Source organism: Lissotriton vulgaris, chromosome 1_1 (genome assembly GCF_964263255.1).
Source record: "Lissotriton vulgaris chromosome 1_1, aLisVul1.2, whole genome shotgun sequence".
NCBI lineage: Eukaryota > Metazoa > Chordata > Amphibia > Caudata > Salamandridae > Lissotriton > Lissotriton vulgaris.
The window spans coordinates 1,299,035,795-1,299,050,294 of record NC_141685.1 but is presented as its reverse complement, the minus strand read 5'-3'; the positions used below and the strand labels follow the sequence as shown (position 1 = coordinate 1,299,050,294).

The 14,500-nt window shown below is 43.6% G+C and overlaps 1 pseudogene; it reads left to right on the top strand.

Annotated features, from left to right (window-relative positions):
* Positions 1-8,541: 8,541 nt before the first annotated feature.
* LOC147749034 (leucine-rich repeat-containing protein 3 pseudogene) lies at positions 8,542-9,390 on the top strand (annotated as a pseudogene).
* Positions 9,391-14,500: the final 5,110 nt, after the last annotated feature.

Sequence of the window (14,500 nt, the reverse complement as noted above, 5' to 3'; positions counted from 1 at the left end):
ATGGAATATCTAACCAAGGTGAGTCTGGTGAGGGGCTTAAGGGAGATAAATTTGGGGAATGACTAAGACCTAAAGATTGTCTCCTATCGGTATTTATCTTTGACACTACTTGTACCATATAGTTTTCAATAGAATTACCCCCCATCACAACATTCTTCTTTGGCATTTTTGAATGTGGTTGATGTTAAGTCCTAATATTTTGCCAATTGCCAGAACAAGCAAAATCACGATAATACAGTGCAAAATTAACAAAAGGAGAACAGGTATTTCTGGGATTAAAAGTCTTACTGTTTGGTAACTATCAGGTTCAACAGAGGCAGAGTGACGTGCCCAGTCCAGTCTCAGCCTGTCTCGGACTGTCTTAGACTGTCCGCCCTTTGTCCGGGCTTCGTCCGGCGTACCCCACTCCACTCAAATCTACCACACTCTACTCAAATCAATCCCACTCCATTCCGACCCACTCCACCCCAGTCTGACCCAATCTACCACCGCCTCTTACCTCCCTTTCACCATTTATTTCATAAATGTATCAGTGTCAACTTCATCTTCACTGTTTGCTACCGCTGCAAAACTGTGGGGAACAAAAGTGCTTCCTATTTTTGTCACACTACAATTTATGCAACAATATGTTATCCACTTCCTCTAGGGACTGAATTATCTGCAAGAGCGTACAAGAACATTGGTGGTTACGAACAAATGTATACCTCCTTGAAAAAGGCAACTCCTATTAGCACTCTGAGCAAACTAGTATGACAGTACATTGTCACAGTAAGATAAAACAAGTTCTTAAAACCAGTGTTTCCCAAACTGTAGCTCGTGACCCACTGGTGGGTCGTGATAAATAAGGAGTCCTTTAAATTATGTATTTATCTTGTCACATTTACTGCACTTCAAAGACAGAGGTCAAATGTCAGTCTATGTCCTCAGATAAATTGCTAATTGTTTTGACATGGAGAATGATGTTTACAAACTCTTCTCACTTTGTAGTCGGAGAAAGAAAAGTAAAGTGAATTATGTGTCAATCTTAATGGGGTGCAGGTGTTTGAAACAAAAGGCTGCAGGATGTCATTTTTTCATAATACACAACAACATTTAAATCCCTGTAAATGCACTGTACATGTTTAGCAGTTAGGAAAACAAAAATGAAGCCAATTTTATGTAATTCTAAAGTGTGATGGAAACAAAGATTTTAATAGTATCAAAACACATCAAGGCACTTTACTTAGTGATTCACAAATGATCAATATTTACTGATTTCTACAAATCGTGTGTCTACTAATGTTTTTACATAAAAAAAAATGCCTGCCTCATGTCCATTAAAACTAGGTGGGTCACTAACTTTTGTGGTTCTAAAACGATTGAGAACCACTGTCTTAAGACAATAATAATTGCAGCACAAGTTCAACCCTGTGAATATCCTCTTGGAATTGGCCTCCTGGGAGTTTTCACAATAATGTCTACTCCCTAAACCAGCAGTTCCATTAATGACAACTGCATTGCTGTCAAGACAGAATTGGCAATCCTTTTGCATGACTAGGATATAGGTGCCCGTCCTGTAGAAGCATGAGTTTTCAGACTCACCCAGTGCTGTCACAGCATGTGGGGATGCCGGGGAATCATGTTTGAGGGATATGCAGACTCTTAAAACAGTTTCACAAAGCGGGATTGTGATGCATGATATGACTCTATACGTTTTTCCCAAATACTGAGATGTATGCAACCCACTAAAGTTTGAGAAACAACTGGGATGTCATGGCGAGTGGTAGGAAAGATCGGACCTGTTCCTGCAATAAAAACTGAATTAATGCCGTGACCTCATCTCATTAATATACCTCAACCCCATGCTGACCCACTTTCCATATTTCATATTTGAGCTTGAGAACCTGTCTTGCTCCGCCTTTCAGATTATACAGAATCTCCCACACAGTGGCTCAATCACGGCGAAGCAAAACATAAAACACAATATCTAGAAAAGGGTTTTAGTTTACAAAATGCAAAGACTCTCTTTCTTTTAGAATAAGGCTTGGGGTTTTGTTTATGCAGTGCACTCTAACAGAAAGGATTTCCCAGATGTCAAATGAACTACATTCAAATGTATACAGGGATATATATTTATGTGCAAGCAATAATAACACACTTAGTAAATGCAACAGTTAAATGCATGGGTATGAAATACAAGCAGCAAATAATATGAGATAAAACTCAAGCAAATATTATGGGACGTCCTGCAGAGATCAGAAAGATATATGTATATATATATACACAAAATAAATACATCAAATGATTACTTTGGATGTGCACTCTGACTCATTCACACATCACAAAGAAAACGCCTCAAATGAACAAAGGCAATGGCCACACATCACAATGACAATAATCAAAACTCAACACTTCACCTTGTGCAAACACTGTATCTTAGCCCACTCCGGACCAGGGGATTTAACAGCCGGGGATAAGAGCCTCAGCAACCAGGGTTCCGCTGTACCAAAGTAGACGCCCCAGTCCCCATATGGATTCCAAAATCCTGGTTTCTAAGTCAACAACCGTCAGCTTTATAATCTCAAAATACACACTAGAAGGTTCGAGAGACCTCCCTCTGCGCCAAGGAAACTTACTGGAAAAGGCCAGCTTCCAGGCAAGCATTCCATGGCAGGAAGGAGTTCCCACGTTCCCTCTACATTCTCACAGGTTCCAGCCTTTATCTTTCCAAATCTTACGAAAGCATTCCAGGGTATATTAAATAATCTCTCACAAAACAATCCTTGAACGTGATTAACCCAAACAACTTGCAAGCCCCTCTGTGCGCGCAGGAAAGCTCAAGCAAGGCAGAGTCAGAATTCAGGATGGCATGAGGCCATGTCAAAGTCAATAGTAAGAAATGAATAATACTTGCCAATGTACAACACAATGCACATTTGAGCACCACTGCTTATAGCATCACATATTTCATCTCTCAATGTACAACAAAATGTACATTTGTACATCACTGCCTATAGCATCACATACTTCATCTCTGAATGTACAACACAATGCACATTTGTGCACCACTGCTCATAACACTAAACTTCAAGGCCAAATAGTACATTCCACACCTCTCTCTCGCATGCTTTCAAATGCACATTACACACGTTATGTTCTTGGCAATCTGTTCTACTGTGACAGCTCCCACTCCAAAACTACAAGAAGAGATCTTCAAGAGAAACAAGGCATATGCAGGACGTCATACATTCAGGCTAGGATAAAATAACACACCAAAGTCAATTAAAATGATGGTAGTCAAAGGTCATCACAAGGTGTCAGACCATAAGAGTACCTCTAGCATTACAGCACCACTATTGCCTTTCTTGTGTGGGCCATATTCTGATTTGATCCAACAGAGTTCATGCTTCTTTGATCACAAATGAAACTGCAAAAAATGATGGATGGAATGCTGAATGATTCAAGCATTCTCCCCAGTCAGGAGATCTGGGTTAAATCCATAGTTCATTTGCCCACTATGCCTCCCCAGTTTGGACCCAGCCATATGAAAATCAGTCTTGACCCTGTGCTTCATGGGAGCAGTCCAGACCGAACTGCCAAACCAGGTCCTCCCTGGACCGGAAACAAGCATCCAGGGACCGGTTTTGGGGTATGTCACCCTTCATCAGCCAGGCTAGCTTGAATCTAGTGGCACAGTGAGCAAGGGACCCACGTCTGGGCATACCCATCTCACTTAGGGCGAAAAGTGTAACTGCAATAAATGATGGACGGAATGCTGAATGATTCAAATATTCTGCCCCAGTCAAGAGATCTGGGTTAAATCGATTGGTCTTTTGCCCACTGCGCCACCCCAGTTTGGACCCAGCCACATGCAAACCAGTCTTGACCCTGTGCCTCATGGGAGCAGTCCAGACCGTACTGCCAAGCCAAGTCCTCCCTGAACCGGAAACAAGCATCCTGGGACTGGTTTTGGGGTATGTCACCCTTCATTAGCAAGACTAGCTTGAATCCAGTGGCAGAGTGAGCAAGGGACCCACGTCTGGGCATACCCATCCCACTTAGGGCAAAAAGTGTAACTGCAACAAATGATGGACGCAATGCTGAATGATTCAAACGTGCTCCCCAGTCAAGAGATCTGGGTTAAATCCTTCGTTCTTTTGCCCACTACACCACCCCAGTTTGGACCCAGCCATATGCAAATCAGTCAAGTCAAGACCCTGTGCCTCATGGGACGGGTATGCCCAAAAGTGGGTCCTGTGCTCTCCATGACACTGGATTCAAGCTATCCTGGCTGATGAGGGCTGAAAGCCCGAAACCGGTCCTAGGATGCTTGTTTCCAGTCCAGGGAGGACCTGGCCTGGCAGTTCAGCTGGACTATTCCCATTGGGCGCAGGGTCAAAACTGATTTGCATATGGCTGGGTCCAAACTGGAATGGCATGGGGAGCAAAACAACAGCCCATTTTGGCCCAGATATCTGTACTGTGGATGCATATTTGACATTGTTCAGCATTCCATCCATCAATTGTTCTTTTTTTCATTTGTTACCCCGAGTGGGCCAGGTAGGCCCAGACGTGAGTCCTGTGCTCACTATGACACTGGTGTCAAGTTAGCCTGGCTGATAAGGGGTGATACCCCAAAACTGGTCGGAGTGTGCTTGTTTCCGGTCCAGGGAGGACATGGCTTGGCAGTTCGGGTTGGGCTGTTCCCATGGGTAGCTGGGTCAAGAATGAGTTGCATATGATTGCGTCCAAACTGGAATGGCAGGGTGAGCAAAAACGATGGTTTTAGGCCCAGATCTCTATACTGGGGGTGAATGTTTGATATTGTTCAGTATTTTGTTCATCAATTGTTCTTTTTGCATTTGTCACTCTGAGTGGGACCAGTATGCCCAGACGTGGGTCCTGTGCTCACCATGCTCCTGGTGTCAAGCTAGCCTGGCTGATGAGGGGTGATACTTGAAACCGGCCCCAGGATGCTTGTTTATCGTCCAGAGAGGACCTGGCCTGGCAGTTTGGTTTGGACTGTTCCCAAAGGGAGCAGGGTCGAGTGATTTGCATATGTCTGGGTCCAATATGGAATGGCATGGGGAGCAAAACAACATTCAATTTTGGCCCAGATCTCTATACTTTGGATGCATATTTGACATTGTTAAGCATTCCGTCCATCAATTGTTATTTTTGCAATTGGCAATCCCGAGTGGGACGGGTATGCCCAGACGTGGGTCCCATGGTCACCATGCCACTGATGTCAAGCTGCCTGGCTAATGAGGGGTGATAACCCGAACATGGTCCCAGGATGCTAGTTTCCAGTCCAGGAAGGACTTGGCCTGGCAGTTCGGGCTGGACTGTTCCCTTAGATAGCAGGGTCAAGACTGATTTGCATATCGTGTCCAAACTGGAATGGCATGGTGATCAAAAACACGATGGATTTAGGCCCAGATGTTGGTACTGGGTGTGAATGTTTGACATTGTTCAGCATTCCATCCATCGACTGTTCTTTTTGCATGTACCTGTCTTATAAGTAGATGCTACTTATGGTAAGCATCTCCACATATCCTATAAGTGATAGTTCTTTCAGGTGTATAGGTAAAATGTGTGGCGAAGAGCAGGCTTCTGTGGATAATCTGGCATTTTCCTCTGCTGGACTCTTGGACAATGTATCTAAAATGAGTTTTGGTAAATCAGATAGTCTGTGGATAATGAAGATTAAACATAATGCAGTAAGTTATTACTCACTGACGTCTGTAGATAGATTGGTCATTTGATTCACATGCTTCATCCGGATAAGATCTTTTTTTTTTTCAGAACAAAATGTTATTGTTTTCTTGAGAGAGATTGCAAATAGACCACAGTACTCCGAACACCGGAGGGGCTGTGAGCATAGAATCAAAATGCACAAAATAACAATCAATACAGTCGTGCAAATAAGCATTATTACAACAACTCTCCTATCCCCCTGCCCCATATTAACTACCCCCTCCCAGATCCCACCCTTGCCCCTAGCACGATGTCCACACAGGTCCAAGAAAGAAAATAGTCATGAAACAGGTAATGCATATTCCCCCCCACCCAGGTTCTTAAGGCATCTGTTCTGCAGTCACATCACTCTGTGCTGGCGGCTCCAGCCACAATCCCCTGTACTCCGCCCATCTCTTCCATATTTTGTAGTGCTTTCTGGGGCAACCTCGGGCCTCAAACACTGGACGCTCCAACCCCATACAGTAATCCAATCCCTTTTTCCACACTCCCACCGGGGGGGGGGCCCTGGGGTCCTTCCAGGCACGGGCTACATCCCTCTTGGCCACGGTAAGGCCAAGGAGCAGTAGATGTCATTTATAAATGTTGCCACCCACTTGTTCCATTACATGGAGAAGGCCCAGCTGCGGTGTACGGGGGAGCTCCCAACCCAATACTTCTGCCAAACAGTCCCAAACACCTGTCCAGAATCTCTCCAGTGCTCCACAGGACCATACTGTATGTAGGAAGGGGCTCATCTCCCGACCACGTCTCAGACATTCAGGGGACGCAATCATGCCCGCTCGCCACAGCCTCTCTCTTGTATAGTACGGATTACATCTTTTTAACACTTCCCTTTGTTGTAAAATGTATTGTATGCAGTGTGTATTTATTTTGTGTATTTATGTGATGAGTAAGGTTGAATAGATACTTGACCACTTTATTATGAAGGCCTCTCATTTGCTGCATTCTAATTGCCTGTAAGAAATGTGTTTGAACCGAACTTGTGTCAGGTGAACAGCAGTTTACAGAGTTTAGGCACAGGTGGTCCGGATTCCAACCCCATTGTGGCCTACTACAAAAGACATCCTACTAAACACACTGCACTAACAGTGTTAGAATGAATGAGCAACACCCTGACCCACCCATTTATAGTATAAACTCACCAAGTTACCCACCCATACGTCTGCTGTTGGAGAACAAACTCTCTTTATCCTGTTGAAGATTTTTATGTTCTTTAATTTGTGTGCAATATCAACAGTGTGGAGTATATATTTAAACAGACAAACTCACATATACAGGCGATATAATATGATGTTTTTCTAATGAATGTTAACTATTCCACATTGCTGTGTAAAATGCCATCTTGTCCAAGATGGAAGTCATTCTATTATTCATTCAGTGCTTTCTCCAAACTCCACCGTGCACAAACTCTCCCCACAACCTCCGCACAACTCAGTCAAACTGTCATAAACTTAGTAATTTTCCGTTGTTATTATTGTTCGGTTCCTGATGAACTTCCCCAGTTCAGCTATAACTTGTAACATGTTTTTTTTCCCACTGGTACACTAAGACCTATTCATTACATAAGATGTTATTGTTAATGTATGTTGTTCTGTTCTAGCATGCCATTTGCATAAAGGATGCAGAATAACTATTCATATAGTGGGTTAGTGCTTAAGTCTTAAGGCAATATGGTGTTTGTTTTATTTGCACACACCCTGATGAAATTGCAGAACTGTTGATTTAATATGAAAGATTAATGAATAAAAACGCCTTGATTTTGGGGGTGGCCAGATTTAGGAAGACTTTCCTGGAGACTTAGGGGCAGATGTATCAAGATTCCATTTTGCGATTTCTAAATAGCGATTTTTAAGGAATCGCTATTTAGAAATCGCAAAATGGAATGTATGTAGAAAATCGCTATTTTTTAGCGATTTCTTAGTCTTCCTTATTTGCGAATTTTCATTTTGCGAATTCGCAATTAAGGAATAATTTCCCATGCATTCCTATGGGCCAGGAGGCCCATAGGAATGGTTGTGAAAATATTCTCAATTTGCGATTCGCAATTTGCTAATCGCACATTGCGAATAATTTCAAGGGTGCAGGGGTTGTCTCAAAGACACCCTGCTGCACCCCTGAAATCGACATGTTTGTGCCCGTTTGGGACTTAGAAGAATTTCTGATGTTCGCATACTCTGTACAGCTCTGCATTTTAGAGCCTTCATAGCACTGACTCTACCGCTTTACTTCTGAATTTTGTAATAAAACCCTTTACCTTTCCATTGTTCTAGAACTTGGTAATTTATTGGGCCCCGTGAATTTGCCCATTCAATTAAAAATGTAATGTGTTTAATTAATTGTATTTCTCTTGATTTTTATGATTTGGGGAGGGAGGTGGCTTTACACGTGGACACTGCCTCATGAAATTGAGGTTTAACACCATCTCTGATCCAGTAAAATGTGGCATTACTGTTCGAGGTAAATTTTAGGGTGCCTTAATTTCGAGGTATAGAATTTTGTCCCCACAACCTCCCGATGAAACACCTAGGCAGGCAAACCTATGCTCAAAGTGCTATCAGGCCAGGTAATTGGCAAATGCTCCACTATCCAAATACCCCATACCATAACCAAAAACATCTTAACTTGCTATCTTTACTGTCCATCCATCCTCAACCCAGATTCTCATCTCCGTCTCTTATTTCTCTCCTTAACACCGATCAGTTTTTCTATGTGCATAGTGCTGGTAACTAGCCACAGTAAAGGAAACATGTGTGCAGTTGTTTGTTTTTACCCTCCTTAATTCTCTTCTCATCTCCCCAGGTCTGCTGCACTTGATGTGACCTAAGAAGCTCCTCACTTCGATGACCACGATGCCCAGAAAGAGACTATGCTGAGATGCCCGTGAAAGAGACACGCCCTGCCCGACTGGCATACTTAATGCCCTTGCTTCACTTCCTGGTCTTGGCGCTCTGCCTGCGCTGCTCCCACATGTGTCCGGAGGGCTGCAACTGCTCAGCAGATAGCTGGGTAGTACGGTGCACCCAGCGAGAACTAAAGGAGATTCCCCATGACATCCCCCAGGACACACATCTGCTTTACCTTGACTCCAATCACATAACCAACATCCCAGAGGGTGCCTTCAGGGACCTGTCCAAACTGCGAGAACTTGACCTCTCCAACAACATGATTGACAGCATAGAGCCTGGTGCCTTCCGTGAACTGGGGGAGGACCTACGCCTCCTAGACTTGTCCAATAACCAGATCCAGCAGCTTGGGCGTGAGGCTTTTGGGAGACTGAGGCCCAAGACACGGCTCTACAACAACCCTTGGCACTGTGAGTGCTCATTACAGGAACTCTTTGAAACACTCAACCTGGACCCTGAGACAGCGAATGAGATTGTGTGCCACAGTGCAGTTCAAGATGAGTACTCCGGACAGCCCTTTATCCGCCTTCTTAACTCTGGGATCAACTTCTGTAGCATCCAGCAGAAAACGACTGACGTGGCCATGTTGTTTACCATGTTTTGCTGGTTCACCATGGTTATAGCCTATGTGGTCTACTACGTGCGGCAGAACCAGGCAGAGGCCCGGCGCCACATGGAGTACCTCAAGTCTCTTCCTCTGCCCAAGAAAATCACAGCAGAGGGGGATACCGTCAGTACTGTCCTCTGACCCCTCCGACCTCATACAGATTGTAAAGGAGAGTAGTCACTGCCCAGGTGTTTTGCTCTTGGGGCCCAGTACCCAGTGGCAGCTGACCCAAAATGTGCTATCACTGACTTCCTTCACTGTTTCTTCCTCCTGGGGTCTGAAAGTACACTGCATCGTGTAGGCGCGTTCTCCAATCGGAAGGCAGCGAGAAGTACGCGTGTACGTCTAAGTGGTCAGCAAAGATTGATTTGCTTTCAGTGGCTGACTCTCAGCCGAGAGACAGTGCTCTATAGCGTCATCTACAGTTTGCTGTCCAGAATGTTTTGCTTTATTGTGACCAGCAACCTAGCAGGCTGACTGTCAAGCCCACACTTACATGACCAACACATACACACATACACCAGATGTCCAGGATAGATACTCTGGCAGTCTGAAAAATGCAGTACAGTAGGGTTTTGACTGTAATACAGTTGTTGTTACAAGTTTTGGCAGGATTAAGTTTAATAATGTAGATAATCCACAGTAGTTGGTTGGTGTGTCTACATTTTGTTCCTTCCAGTTCAGTCCGTTCGTTGTGCCAACCCAAATGCATATTTTTCGTCATAGCTGCAACAAAGCGGAGCTGTCTTCCAAATACTGAGATGTGTTTTTGACATCACTGCTGCCATTTTGTGCATAGTTTGTAGAGTATTGATGCCCAAAGATGGCCATGGTATCCATGGTCATTGGATACTAGCCGGTGCCCTACAGCAAGATCTGGTAGTACACGCCCACCCCAGTCTGATGCAGTCAAGGGCTCAACGCCTTTTTCTCAATATCAATATTTCATAAGTGGCAGTCAAGCACTTGCAAGGGGATCCAGCTGCCTCAGAGCCTACCCCTTTCAGCCTGTTCACCCTGGGCCCTCAGAACCTACCCCCTTTCAGGCTGTTCACCCTTTGACTGAAATGTATCTTACCTGAATGCGACACTTAGACAGAGCTGCCAGATCCAGCACACTTCACTTACAATAAGTGCTGGGGTACCCCATACCTTTTCAACCTGTTATAACATTCACATGGGCCTGAGGTAATAGGACACAAAGTAAATGGCCAATCGGCGTCAGTGTCTTTGAGGGACAGTGCATGAATAAAGTGTTAGTCACATTGATGGGAAAATCACAGAGCATGCCGAGTTAGCCATAACCTCAATGACTTGGTTATTAAACAGGTAGCCTTCCTTTTCGTTAGGCGAAGGCACAAAAATAATTTAAAATGTCCTATCCTGCTCACATCCTTCTTGGAAGGTACCTCTCATGTGGGCTCCTTTGTGAACCTGGCCTGATATTTAGGCTTTGTGGTCTTTTGAAGTTTTGCAGGTTGACTAGCATACATTCCAAGCGTTAGCAGGCTCTTTTCTCTCATATATGTTCTTCCTGTATCTTGGGTTTATCTCTAGGAGGGGCGGGTACCCCGGCACTGGAGGGGTTTCCAAACTGCTCAAAACCCCACCCTCTCAAGCTGGGTGGTTGCCAGTGCCGAACTTCCAAGTAGTAGTAGTGTCTTGCCAGTTTTGTTGATTGCTTACTCCGAGCAGCAGAAAGATAGAAGGCGACTTTGTAGTAGTCACACAACCGTGTTTTTAGAGGGGCAGAAATCCTGCTTCCAAATGTAGTGCCTTAATCATTATCCCACAAGCCCACCAAAGCTGCATACCAGCATATTGTTCACTGCCACCTGCTGGGTGTCCAGGGAAGAGGGGCTCTCCTTAATCTGCGGTACGCTACATGCCTTGAGGTACCCCAGAAGCATTTGCACCATAGGCACTCTTCCTTGCACCCCAGGATATTCCTTTGACATGGTGTGGGTGCACACAGTGCAGTGTTTGAGTGAATTTCAGCTGCAACCCTCCTATTTCTTTCATTAGTCTGTACGTCTTATAACAACACCTCCAACCCACCTCATGAAATCGCCAACCATTACTGCAACAAATGAATAAATAATTACCCACCTAGGAAGTAACTCCATCAGTCTTCGAGAATATCACTTTGTAAGGCCTACTTGAGGTAAAAAGCCTTCCATATTTCCTAGCTTCCTCACAGGTGGTCTGGGTCTAACGGAATTGGAGCTGACGTAGTAAATATTGTGTCTGTGAGTATCACTTGTTTTGCACTTTTTCACTGTAAGTAGTTGCAGCTGAGCATTCAACCTAAATGTGTCACTTCTGAACCCATACAAGTGGGACAAACTTTGGGGACAGAAGGGAGTGTTTTTTCTTTCTCTTTTAGTTTGGATTTTGTCATTTTTCCTTGACTGACCACTGAACTGTGACCTTAGCTATGACACACCACATGTACACGCCATGTGTACCAAGGAGGCCATTAGGTCATAGTGGGCAATATCCCTGAAATGACTGGGGAAGAATGGGTTCCTCTTTTGGGCTGGTCTGAGATTTCTTTACCATCCAAAGGAGGGATGTTCATTGACAAAAAATCATGTGAAGGCCATCCACCTTCACTTCAAATGCACCTTTAAAAAGCTGGAAAATTACAGTGACAGGAGGCACAGTTTCAGTTAATTCTGTGACCTATGTTCAGCTTGACTTTCCACACAACAATGGATATTTTAGCAACAAATTCTTTGATCTGGTTTTAGAGGGGTAGCAAAGATGGTCTCAAGGTCACTACCTGACCACCACCACTTTCTCAACCCATAGGCCGCAGGATGTGTTTGCCAGATTGGTTTAATTGGGCAAAGAGTAAAGAGAGACATGATTTAGCATTCGGGCTTTGCAGTGGAATTCATATGTTTTTTTTATTGTGGCTGCACTAAGAAATTGGCATCATTTGAGCAAATGAGATGTTGCCAGTGAAGCACAGTACAAAGGCAGCTGCCAATTATTAAACACTTGTAAAGGTCAGAATTAAACAGAGATCTTATAGTTCCTGATCTATCCTTTTACTGGGTGGATATTAATATTTTTAGTGGTTGATGGTAAAATCTGCAGGTTGAAAAGTAGCTCTTTGTAATGATTCCAGATAGGGGCAATCTCCCTGGTAAGTGCCATTGTGTGTGAACTAAGACTGTCTTGGTGATAAAATAGTACAATGTCATAGAATGGTACAAGTTTCATAGTTGCGACAACGTCTATGCCATTGTCATGTTACTACAGCACAAGCATGTCAGGAAGGCAGTGCCTCAATGTGATGCAGATGCTCAGACTGATACAGGATCGCGAAACTGGGACTGTCCTACCCGTGTTACAGAAATTATCGAAAGTGATTCAAAAATAGCAACTAGTGGTGCTGCAAATTAGACATCCATACACATGGATCATACCTATAAATGTAGCTATTTGTTTCTTCTAGAATTTAGTTTACATGACTGCTTTCATCACCAACTGTTGGTGCAATAGGTTGCTAACCGCATGCTTCCTCCTCGGCCAGACTGTTCATGCTACCATACGTCATTTGAAACACTGTGATAGTCCAATTGGGCCACCAACTGGTGACAGGCCAAGTCGAACAATGCTTCGAAGAAGGTGTGTGCTGTTTTTCTGCTCGCCAACTTGAATCTGAAAAGTGAGCAAAAGCCACACTTCAAACCTGGATTTTTTTGTAACGATTCTGTAGGCAGAAAAATGGTAAAACTTATTCTGAGTAACCAGAATATGCTGTAGTTTTAAATAAAACGTTCTAAGTATTTAGCTGTGTGACTGAATTATTTTGTGTGCTCTTGTGTTGTTCCAGAACCCTCGCATTGCATTCATGTATGGTTTCAAAACTTACCTTGGAGAAAAATTCGAACACATTCAAGGCGCAAGGGATTGCATTCACGGTATCCCCTTAATTCTCGACTTACAGAGATACTCTTTCTTTCATCTCGCTAGAATTCCATCCAAGGGTTCAAACTCTACTGCCTTGCCTCTTTGTAGTTTTCTCTCAGGTTGTGTTGTTCAGCTCATGTGGCCCCCTGTGAATGGATCAACCCTATATTTTGAGGCTTGCATTCTGCATTTGACCTTTCTCAGGAGCTACTGCAAGTGTCCCTCCAATCTTTAGACTTCCTAGACAGTGGATCCTTTTTATTAGCAAAGATCAATTTTTGGCTTGTGATTGTTCAGGCTCAATGCTACATCAGTCCTCTGCTTGTGAAGAGAACGTCTCAGCATGTTATTGTCCCCTAGCTGAGCAGTAGCAATGTTGACACTTGCCCAGTTTGCATTTGTTGAGGAGCAACACAATTTGGACGAGAAACGCTGTACATGTTGTTAAACCAGTGGTACATAAGGTCAACATTGGGTCGATGGTTATATAAAGACCCGTTGTTGGGGTTGTGAGGATAATGCTTGAAGACGTTAAAGACGCCAGCAGAAACAATAATATTATATATATTTAATACATTATACATTTTCTGTCCAGGATTGGGGGCGGGGGGGTATCCGTTGGAAGGGTAGAGATGGCAGAAGGAGGGATAGAGTAAGGAGGAGTTGATAATGATTAGAGTATGGTCAGGGGATGCATGGCACGATATTCAAGAGGTGAGTTTTGAGACAAATTTGAAAGGAAAAATTAACCCTCAGTTCAGATGGGAGGGCTTTCTAAAGAAGCGGAGAGGAATATTTGCAATTTTGCGCACCGGGGTGTTTCAGAATAGTGATAAGGCGAAGGTTAGTGCAGCACAGAAGTCAGGATGGTGAGTGGCAAGAAAAAATTCAGAAGAGTAAGGGGAGAATTTGTGAATTAACTTAAACACCAAGATTGTTGCTACTTAGATTGAAAATTGCTATATTCTAATCCTGTGATTCCCTGTGTTGAGTTTAGCACCCAGATCAGTAATATTATATAATCTGTAGACAGCAGAAGGGTTTTCATCTGAAAAATGCTCTATTTTCTTTTTTTAATTTCTTTTTTTTGTTGCTCTTTTAATTTTTCCAACAACGTAGTATCGGTATACATCAAGCATCTTTACACTGATTACATCCCCCCCCACCCCCCGGTGTTTCCGGAATTTTGCCTCCACAAACATTTGAGCATTAACTTGTACACTTTCACATTTCTGACCAATGAACCATAATTTTCGGGATACAATGCTGAGCATAAATACTTTAGCTAGCACCATTCCTAATGTAGGTCTATAAGCTATGTGCCCTC